Source organism: Mus pahari, chromosome 3 (assembly GCF_900095145.1).
Source record: "Mus pahari chromosome 3, PAHARI_EIJ_v1.1, whole genome shotgun sequence".
Taxonomy (NCBI): Eukaryota; Metazoa; Chordata; class Mammalia; order Rodentia; family Muridae; genus Mus; species Mus pahari.
The window spans coordinates 40,923,277-40,934,243 of record NC_034592.1 but is presented as its reverse complement, the minus strand read 5'-3'; positions in this window follow the sequence as shown (position 1 = coordinate 40,934,243).

Below are 10,967 nucleotides of genomic sequence, written 5' to 3'. Positions count from 1 at the left end.
GTAGCCCTGGCTGTCCTGGAACTCACCTTGTAGACCAGACTGGCCTCGAACTCAGAAATCTGCCTGCCTCTGCCTCCTGAGTGCTGGAATTAAAGGCATGCACCACCACGCCTGGCTTTCTTTTTGTTTTATTGGATATTTTCTTTATTTACATTTCAAATGTTTTCCCCCTTCCAGGTCTCCCCTTCAGAAACTAACTATCCCATCCCCCCTTCCACTGCCTTTAGGAGGAAGCTCCCTCACTCTCCCACCCACTCCTGTTTTCCTGCCCTGGCATTCCACTACACTGGGGCATTGAACATCCTCAGGCCCAAGGGCCTCTCCTCCCATTGATGTCCAACAAGGCCATCCTCTGCCACATTATGTTGCCATGGATTCCTCCATGTGTACTATTTGGCTAGTGGTCCAGTCCAAGGAGCTCAACGGGTGTCTGGCCTGTTGACACTGTTGCTACCTCCATGGGGCTGCAAACACCCTTAGTTCATTCAGTCCCTTCTCCAACACTCCTCCATCCAGGATCCCATGCTCAGTCCAATGGATTGCTGCAAGCATCCACCTCTGTATTTGTCAATCTCTGGCAGAGCCTCTCAGGAGATAACCCTATCAGGCTTCCATCAGCAAGCACTTCCCAGCATCCATGATATCATCCTGGTTTGGTGACTATATATGGGATGGAGCCTCAGGTGGGGCAGTCTCTGGATGGCCTTTCCTTCAGTCTCTGCTCCACACTTTGTCTCCATATTTCCTCCTGTGAGTATTTTGTTCTCCCCTCTAAGAAGCAATGAAACATCCACACTTTGGTCTTCCTTCTTCTTGGGCTTCATATGGTCTGTAAATTGAATCTTGGTATTCTACTCTTTTGGGCTAATATCCACTTATAAGTGAGTGCATACTGTGTGGGTTCTTATGAAACTGAGTTACCTCACTCAGGATGATATTTTCTAGTTCCATGTATTTCCCAGTGAATTTCATGAAGTCATTGTTTTTAATAACTGAGTAGTATTACATTGTGTAAATGTTTCACGGTTTCTGTATCCATTCCTCTATTGGGGTACATCTGGGTTGTTCCCAACTTCTTGCTATTATAAATAAGGTTACTATGAACATACAGGAGCATGTGTCCTTATTACATGTTGGAGCATCTTCTGGGTATATGCCCAGGAGTGGTATAGCTGGGTCCTCAGATAGTACTATGTCTAATTTTCTGAGGAACTACCAAACTATTTCAAGAGCGGTTGTACCAGCTTGCAATCCAACCAGCAAAGGAGGAGTGTTCCTCTTCCTCCACAACCTAGCCAGCATCTGCTGTCACTTGAGTTTTTGATCTTAGCCATTTTGACTGGTGTGAGGTGGAATCTTAGGGTTGTTTTTATGGGCATTTCCCTGATGACCAAAGATGTAGAACATTTCTTTAGGTGCTTCTCATCCATTCATTTTTCCTCAGTTGAGAATCTCTGGCTCTGTTCCCAATTTTTAAATACAGTTATTTGGTTCTCTGGAGTCTAACTTATTGAATTCTTTGTATATATTGGATATTAACCCTATGTTGTATGTAGGATTGGTAAAGACCTTTTCCCAATCTATTGGTTGCTGTTTTGTTCTACTGGTAGTGACCTTTGCCTTACAGAAGCTTTACAATTTTATGAGACCCCATTTGTTAATTCTTGATCTTAGAGCATAGGCTATTGGTGTTCTGTTCAGGAACTTTTCCCCTGTGCTCATGTGTTTGAGACATTTCCCCACTTTCTTTTCTATTAGTTTCAGTGTATCTGATTTTATGTGGAGGTCCTTGATTCACTTGGACTTGAGCTTTTTACAGGGAGATAAGAATGGATCAATTTGCATTCTTCTACATGTTGATCACCAGTTGAACCAGCACCATTTGCTGTCTTTTTCTACTGGTTCTTTTTAGCTCCTTTGTCAAAAATCAAGTGACCATAGGTATATGGGTTCATTTCTGGTCTCCAATTCTATTCCATTAATCTACCTACTTGTCACTGTAATAATAGCATGCATGCAGTTTTTATCACAATTGCTCTGTACTACAGCTTGAGGTTGGGGATGGTAATTACCCCAGAAGTTCTCTTATTGCTGAGTATACTTTTCCCTATCCTGGGTTTTTTGTTATTCCAAATGAATTTGAGAATTGTTCTTTCTAACTTTATGAAGAATTGAGTTAGAATTTTGAATCTGTAGATTGCTTTCTGGAAGATGGATATTTTTACTGTATTAATCCTGTCAATCCACAAGCATGGGCAATCTTCCATCCTCTGAGGTCTTTTTCAATTTCTTTCTTCAGAGACTTGAAGTTCTTTTCGTACAGGTCTTTCACTTGTTTGGTTAAGAGTCTTACCAAGATATTTATATTGTTTGTGATTATTGTGAAGGTGTCATTTCTCTAATTTCTTTCTTAGCCCCTTTATCCTTAGAATATAGGAAGGCTACTGATGGGTTTGAATTAATTTTATATCCAGCTACTTTGCTGAAACTGTTTATCAGGTTTAGGGGTTCTCTGGTGGAATTTTTGGGGTTACTTAATTATACTATCATATCATCTGCAAATAGTGATATTTTGACTTCTTCCTTTCCAATTTGTATCCATTTGACTCCTTTTGTTGTCTAATTGCTCAAGCTAGAACTTCAAGTACTATATTGAATAGATAGAAGAGAGTGAACAGTCTTGTCTAGTCCCTGATTTTAGTGGAATTGCTTCAAGTTTCTTTCCATTTAGTTTGTTGTTAGCTACTGTTTTGCTATATATTGCTTTACTATGTTTAAGTATGGGCCTTGGATTCCTGATCTTTCCAAGACTTTTAACACGAAGGGATGTTGAATTTTGTCAGGTGCTTTTTCAGCATCTGATAAAATTCTTGCCCAGAGCTGAGTCTATGCCATAGCATACCATGCTCAAGTACTACTGGGAGAGAGCTGGTCTCTCAGGAGTGTGGACAAACCTGTGAGCACAGGTGAAATCACCATTTCTGCTCTGAGGGATCCACCCGAGCCCTCAGGACACAGGAACTGTGGAGCAGCCTGGGACAGGATCCTTCCAGTTTCTGTCTGCACCCCAGAGCTGACCCTGTGCCACAGTTCTCCATACCAAAATTCCTCTCAGAAAGAACTGTTCTTCCAGGTGTACTGACACACAGCCTTGCAGAAGGGACAAGCCACAGTTAGAGACAACCAGACCAGCTAATACCAGAGATAACCAGATGTCGAAAGGCAAGGGCAAGAAAATAAGCTACAGAAACAAAGGTTACTTGGCATCATCAGAACCCAGTTCTCCCATTACAGTGAGTCCTGGATACCTAAACAAAACAGAAAAGGAAAATTCTGATTTAAAAAATCACATCTCATAATGATGATAGAGGACTTTAAGAATGACATAAATAACTCCCTTAAAGAAATACAGGAGAACACAGGTAAACAGGTAGAAACCCTTAAAGAGGAAACACAAAAATCCCTTAAAGAATTATAGGAAAACACAACCAAACAGGTTAAGGAATTGAACAAAACCATCCAGGATCTGAAACTGGAAATAGAAACAATAAAGAAATCACAAAGAAAGACAACCCTGGAGATAGATAACCTAGAAAAGAGATCAGGAGCCATAGACACAAGCATCACCAGCAGAATGCAAGAAACAGAACAGAGAATCTCAGGTACAGATTATACAATAGAAAACATTGACACAGCAGTCAAAGAAAATGCAAAATGCAAAAGCTCCTAACCCCAAAACATCTATGAAATCCAGGACACATTGAGAAGAAGAAGAGAAAAAAAAAACAACAACTAATGATAATAGGTATAGAAGACAGTGAAGATTTCCAACTTAAAGGGCCAGTAAATACCTTCAACAAAATTATAGAAGAAAACTTCACTAAAGAAAGAGATTCCCATAAACATACCAGAAGCCTACAGATCTCCAAATAGATTGGACCAGAAAAGAAATACCTCCTGTCACATAATAATCAAAACACCAAATGCACAAAAAAGAGATAGAATATTAAAAGCAATAAGGGAAAATGGTCAAGTAACATATAAAGGCAGACCTATAAGAATTACACCAGACTTCTCACCAGTGACTATGAAAGCCAGAAGATCTGGGGCAGATGTCATACAGACCATAAGAGAACACAAATGCCAGCCCAGGCTACTATACCCAACAAAACTCTCAATTACAGTGGATGGAGAAACCAAGATATTCCATTGCAAAAGGAAATTTACACAATATCTTTCCACAAATCCAGCCCTACAAAGGATAATAGATAGAAAATGCCAACACAAGGGAGGAAAGTACACTATAAAAAAAGCAAGAAAGCAATCTATCTGAAACTGAAAAGAAGATAGCCAAGCAAATATAAAAATAATATCAAAAATAACAGAAGCAACAATCACTATTTCTTAATATCTCTTAATATCAATGGACTCAATTACCCAATAAAAAGACATAGATACAGGATATGTAAATAGGATACAGCATTTTACTGCATACCTGAAATGTACCTTAGTGTGGAAGACACACACTACCTCAGAGTAAAAGGCTGGAAAACAATTTTCCAAGCACATGGTCCCAAGAAACAAGCTGGAGTAGCCATTCTAATATCGAATAAACTCAACTTTCAATCAAAAGTTATCAAAAGAGATAAGGAAGCACACTTCATACTCATCAAAGGAAAAAAAAAATCTACCAAGAAGAACTCTCATTTCTGAATATCCATGCTTCAGTTTCTTTTCAATGAATGTAAGTTGTGACACAGGCCTCCAACTAGGCAAACAAGGCTTAGGCATTAATGGAGCAGTTAGGTTCGATTTCTGATGGCATTTCAGGATTTAATGTATTCTCTGTTAGAATCATCTGCAGTGTTGTTCTTCAAAATGCATAGCTATCTTACTATCTTCAGAAAAACATAATTGCTTGAATTTAAAGTGTAAAAAGACAAGGTTTTCCTTTATTCAAGCAATAATCCTCTAGGAAGGATATTGGAAAACCACCTTCAAGCATACAAACAATAACATGTGAAGTTCTTTATAAGGAACCACAAAATGTCATTAAAGACTTAAAAGGAGGAAATAAGTAAGAAAATTTTGTCATGATGATCCGAGTCCAGTAAGGATAACAAAGACACTAATAGGATAGAGCTATGACCTGGATAACAAAACATCAAACCCAGAATACTGACATCATTTCGGAAAGCAGTAAGCCTGGGACAAAGGAAGGGATGTGGGGCTTGTTAATACTTGATATCTGAGCAGGAGACTTGCTATGGTTTAGAGATTATGTCTCAGAAACAGACTCGTTGCCAATATGACCTAGTAAGATGTTGGCCTGTTAGATGTGGTGAGGACTGAGTACCATCATAGAAAGGTCTGATGTGAGACTTTTCTTCCTTACTGTCATTTCTGGACCACAGTCCATGTAAGAACGTGGCACTTCTCCCTTTTGGAGCACATCATGCAGGTTTCACCTTGAAAGCCTTCATCAGACAGCCAGTACCTTGACCTTAGCCTCTCCAGTCTCCAGAAACATGCAAAGCAAATTTCTGTTTTGTTTGTTTTGATATCTCTAAGTTATTCATTCTTAGCTATTTTGTTAGAATTATACAGAGCTATAATTGAGAAAGGACACGTGGCACTTGGTGCTTGGTCTCTGAGAGGGAGCATTGAAGTTGATTCTGTACTGAAAATTAAAAAAAAAAAAAGATGCAAAATGGATACTATTGCTCCCACAGGAAGAAAATGTTACTGAAGTAGAGATGTGTTGCTAGGGAGACACTGAAAGCACAGAAAAGATACAGACCACAAAGGGAGATAAGAAGGCAATCTCGCATCCCTGTCCTTGCCTTGTTTTCTCCCACTAGTGTTTGGTAACCACAGAGCTGGGAACAGCAGCTAACAGGAAACACGGTTGGCAAAAGTCCTGCAGAGCCGTGCTTCATTGGCAGACACCAGCAGAGCAGAGTGCGCACGGCAACATACTTCACAGTTAAAACAGTTTAAAGCTCAATTATTAAAATAAAATAAAATAAAATAAGACAATCAAGTTGATTGCCAAGCATATTGAGATTGGTTAAGCAGCATAAGCATGAAAATAAAAGAGAAGCCATATTCTAATCCATAGGTTAAATATACAATAAATCAATTAAACAGAGTAAATTACTGAGATATAATTTATATCTTTTTATATATATATATATATATATATCTTCAACTTTTGTGTAGCAATTAGAAACTGCTAGAAGTAATTTTAGATCTCTTAACCTGACATACTTAAAAACCAAAATTCCTTTTTAACTAAATCAAAGAACTGGGTATATAACATGAAGACACAAGACAAAGGAAAAGTGAGGAAAAAAGGAGGAAGGAAGGGGCAAAAAAACCTTGGTGCACTTCAAAAGATTCAGCTTGGGGGAAACAAAGGATGGGTTAGACTTCAGATAATGAATAAGCAAAGTCACCAAACCCAGAATAGGAGAGTGATGCCAAACAGTGCTGCAAATATGTACAGAAAAGGTGACAAGATTCCTGTCAATCCAAATGCCCCACTAATGAGTAGTAAATGTTAGTTTCTCCTTAGACAAGTAAGCAAGGGATGCCTGTGAGCTCAAGGCCAACCTGGTCTATAAAAAACTTACAGGACATCCAGACTACACAGAAAGACCGAGTTTCAGAAAAACAAAGAACAGAAAACCAAAACAGAGCCTGGCAGTGGTGGCGCACACCTTTAATTCCAGCACTTGGGAGGCAGAGGCGTGTGGCTTTCTAAGTTTGAGGCCAGCCTGGTCTACAGAGTGAGTTCCAGGACAGCCCAGGCTATACAGAGAAACTCTGTCTCAAACTGTCCACCCCCTACCAAAAAAAGAAAAAGAAAAAAAGAAAACCAAATACAGCAGCAGCAGCAACAACAACAACAAAGGAGAGAGGGGGTATAAGCAATGATTTGAATATAAAAAGATGGCAGAAAGATTTGAAAATGGGGCCTCTTTGTACTTAGCAAAATGTAGGTTGCATGAACACTTTATACTATTTGTTTTGAACTTCACAAAGGCAATTTGACCTAAGAAACCAGGTTTAAAGTATTGATTTATTTGTTTTTCTTTATTTTTGACATATATCATTTGTAATAATAATTCTATTATAAATTTACCAAGTCTAATTATAAATAAGTGATGATGAAGTCATGTGATGAAATATGAGATACTGTTTGAAAACTACGTGATAAGTATGTGTAATGAACTCAAATTTTTCAAAGTATGAAAAATTGAAACATGTAAAGATTTACAATGCAGTTTATAGGATAATTCTATTAGTATCAATTATTAATTAATGATTAGCTTATGAAAAATATCCCCAAATCCAAAAATTTCTAAAATTTGAAGTGATTCTGGTCCTAAGTATTTCTGAAAACCAAATTTACATTTAAAACAATAGAAAATAGTCTCAGAAGTGATTTTCTAGATGATAATTTGATTTTTAAAGTATGTTTTAAATTGGCAAGCCTAAAGATCCTAAACCTAAAACCCAAAACATACATATTTATACAAACTTATTTAAAGGTATCATAAATAGAATAAGAATCTACATTTTTACTAGTTTTCACTAAATATTAGCCATTGGGTTTTTAGATTAAATTATAAATGTCCTTAAAAGTCAGTCAGATTTTCCCAAATATTACCAACTTCTTTTCTAATTTAAGGAGCAGATTAAGTCTCATTTACATGTATTTTACTTCCAACTTTACCTTTGGATTTCCTTCCTGAGCTCCAATACATATATTTAACTGTCAACTCAGTATCTCTGTGGAGAATTCTAATGATGCTCACAGATGAACATGGCAAGAAATAGACATCTGTGCCTCTCCTCTGCTAGCCTATCTCACTGGCATCTCCATTAACAGAATTTCCCTCCTCATCTTCTGTAGAACCCATGTGATTACTTGATCCAAAATGGCAGTTGTTTTTTTCTATCTATCTCATCTCTATCCTTTGACTGTGCAAATCCAACCCAGGCTTTAATCCATATCTCTCTTGACCTGTTAAAATAGCCTCCAGTACAGTTGCTTCTGTGCCACGAATGTCAAAGCATCCTGGGGGTGCTCTTTACTCAAGTGGGGTGGCCTCCAGTGTCCATGGAAACACACACACACACACAGGATTCCCTAGGTAAAGAGCCATAGACACTGACAACTGGAAGTCAGACCTATATGTCTACAAAAGTTAAGGGGAGAATGTCAAAAATGGGAGAAAAAGTGCTAACTGATAGTATGACAGTATACCACCGAACCACCCTTTAAAAGCATTTCATCATTTATCTTCTAATTATGTGTGTGTGGCTATACAGTTATGTGCAGAAGGAATCAGTTAGCTCAAGTAGACCAGAGGGATCTGGTCCTTCATTACAGTGATAGAGATTGAGGAATCTAACATGGGTGTTGGGAATCAAACTCTGGTCTTCTGCAGAAACAGTAAGTACTCCTAACCTAAACATGAGCCATGTTTTCTACCCACAATGTAATTATTTTGAATTATGTGTAAACGTGTGTGTCTCTGGGTAGATTTGTGTGGAGTGTCTGTAGAGTCCAGATAAAGGAGTTGGTATGCCCAGAGATGAAGTTACAAGCAGTTTTGTACGACCTAGCATGAGTACGGGGAACTGAACTCTGGTCCTCTACAAGAATATGGTGCACCTTTCACCATTGTGGCCTCTCTCCAGCACCACATTAAAATCATTTAATGAATTCATAAATTACAAAGTTTCAAGTCAGTAGCCTGCCCTGGTCTTTACAGACATATGAATTGTAGTAGCCATCTTTGTAATTAATCTTAAGGGTAAAATTTATAACGATCATGTTCTTCCTCTGCCACTGTTTCCCTTTGAACATGATTAGCACATTTGCTGATCTATACAGAGCTATCCTATCTCACTACTCTTGATCTCTCCTTACAGAGGATATTCTGAGTATTGGAGGTCTCCGTCTTGGTTATCAGCAACATACCTCTGACTAAGCTGTGAACACCAAACTTGTTTCCTGATAACCTTGGAAGCAGAGGTTGGGATGGTGAGTCGGGAAACTCTCCTTTCCTGGATAACAGTTGCTGGTATCACTTGACTATATAGACTATTCCATCCATCACTATTTTCTGTCCTCTGAAATTTGAGTTTCAGATGATTGTACCATTGTCTTCCTGTAGCAGCTGATATCTAAACACAGCTATCAACTGGCATGAAAGAAACTCCAACGAATACTCCTGAGTTCTGGGCATACTTGTTTCCATTCCCAATATGCACAGTAGCCCCATCTCTTCATGAAGTCAGTACACTCTTCTCACCTCTAAAGTAATTAAATTATCTGCAGTTCTCCTTGCACATAACTTCTGTAAACGACTAGATGGTGATTTAGTGAGAGTTGGCCTGTGTTTTCTTCCTTTGTAAAAATGCCTCTTCATTTCATTTCTAGAGCTAGGGACATTAGTCCTTAAGAGGCTAATCACATAAAGATAAAAGATAAAAGTGTAAATTTGTAAGTGGATAGCACTTTGTGAATAACATTAGGCTCTTGTATTTTGTACTTCTACTTCTTTAACTTCACAAACTTTTTTTTTTAAATACTATCTGATTCACAGCATCAAACAATAGCCATAAGTTCATAGTAAATAATGTACCTTGACTCCCCTTATGACTAACATTTAATAGAAATCTTTCATGCCCTGGTATCCATGCTTTTTTTTATCTAGCTGACATAAAATTGCCACAAACCATCATTAACTTCAATGTCTACTAATTAGTATACAATTCGCTTGGTCAAATGTATAGTCTGACTGGGTTCAGAATATCCCAGACTTTAAATAATTGGCGTGGCTGAGTTATAATATGGAGGTGAGGGGGACAGATGACTTCCAAACTCATTCATGTTACATTCATTTTATACCTATATAACTATATTTTTTCTTCCTCACTGAGGTCCTCAATCAGCTTGACAAGAGTCACTACATTCTTTACCAAGAAACCATTTCCAATTTTACACCAACAGTAGCATGTCATTTCATTTCAGTGTCTTGAATCTGTGACTTCCCCTCATGATTCTAGCCAGACAAAATTATCTTCTATTAAGGAATCAAGCCATTAGATCAATTTAGATAATAACTATGGTAAAAGGCAAACTGATTTGAGGCAACAAACACATGCAAGAATTCCTTCATAGCAGTACAATGAAGGTTTGTTCAAGGGCTCAGCTTAGAATTCTGATGTCCCTATCAAATTAGTGTCCCCCCAGTCTTTGAATTGTTAGGTTTATGATCATTTATCCATGCCCACACTTCCTTAACAATAATGCAATTCTGAGAGAACTCATCTTGGTAAGTCAGATATCATGTGGACCGTCCAGTGGCATTTAGAGCTGAGGCACTGTTCCTATGAAAGCTAAGCCCACACTTACAGTACATTTCAATCTGAATAACTATCCTCAAATGCTGAGAAAGTCTTATGCAATGAACTAATGAACTAGTTTGAAGTTTTTCATGATTTTTTTTTTTTTTTTAGGAGAAGTAGGCCCAGAGTCTTTTTGAGCTGATCAAACTTACAACGGTAAGTCACTAACCAACCTCTATTTTGGTTCTCATTATCAAAAGAGCAGAGTGGTTTCCATTGAAACTGCCTCTGTGGCACAATCAGCGTATCTATTTGTTTATTCAGTGTAGTTAATGTTCCTAAGAGCCATCAATGAGAGTTTAAAGGCTCTATATATTTGGTGTTTATTTCTATACATCCATCTGATTGCTTCTTTCTTAGACATTATTGTTCCCATCATGACCCTTACTAGTTGTCTAAATATTTGCACTAATTAGGAATCTGTGTGTGTTTTTAACATGGACTGTTCATTCTCCCTCTCTGAATGTAATAATCTGATGTTGCATCCAAAGTTATGACTCCTGGGAACATTTATCATCTTTGTTGTTTTTGAGGGACAA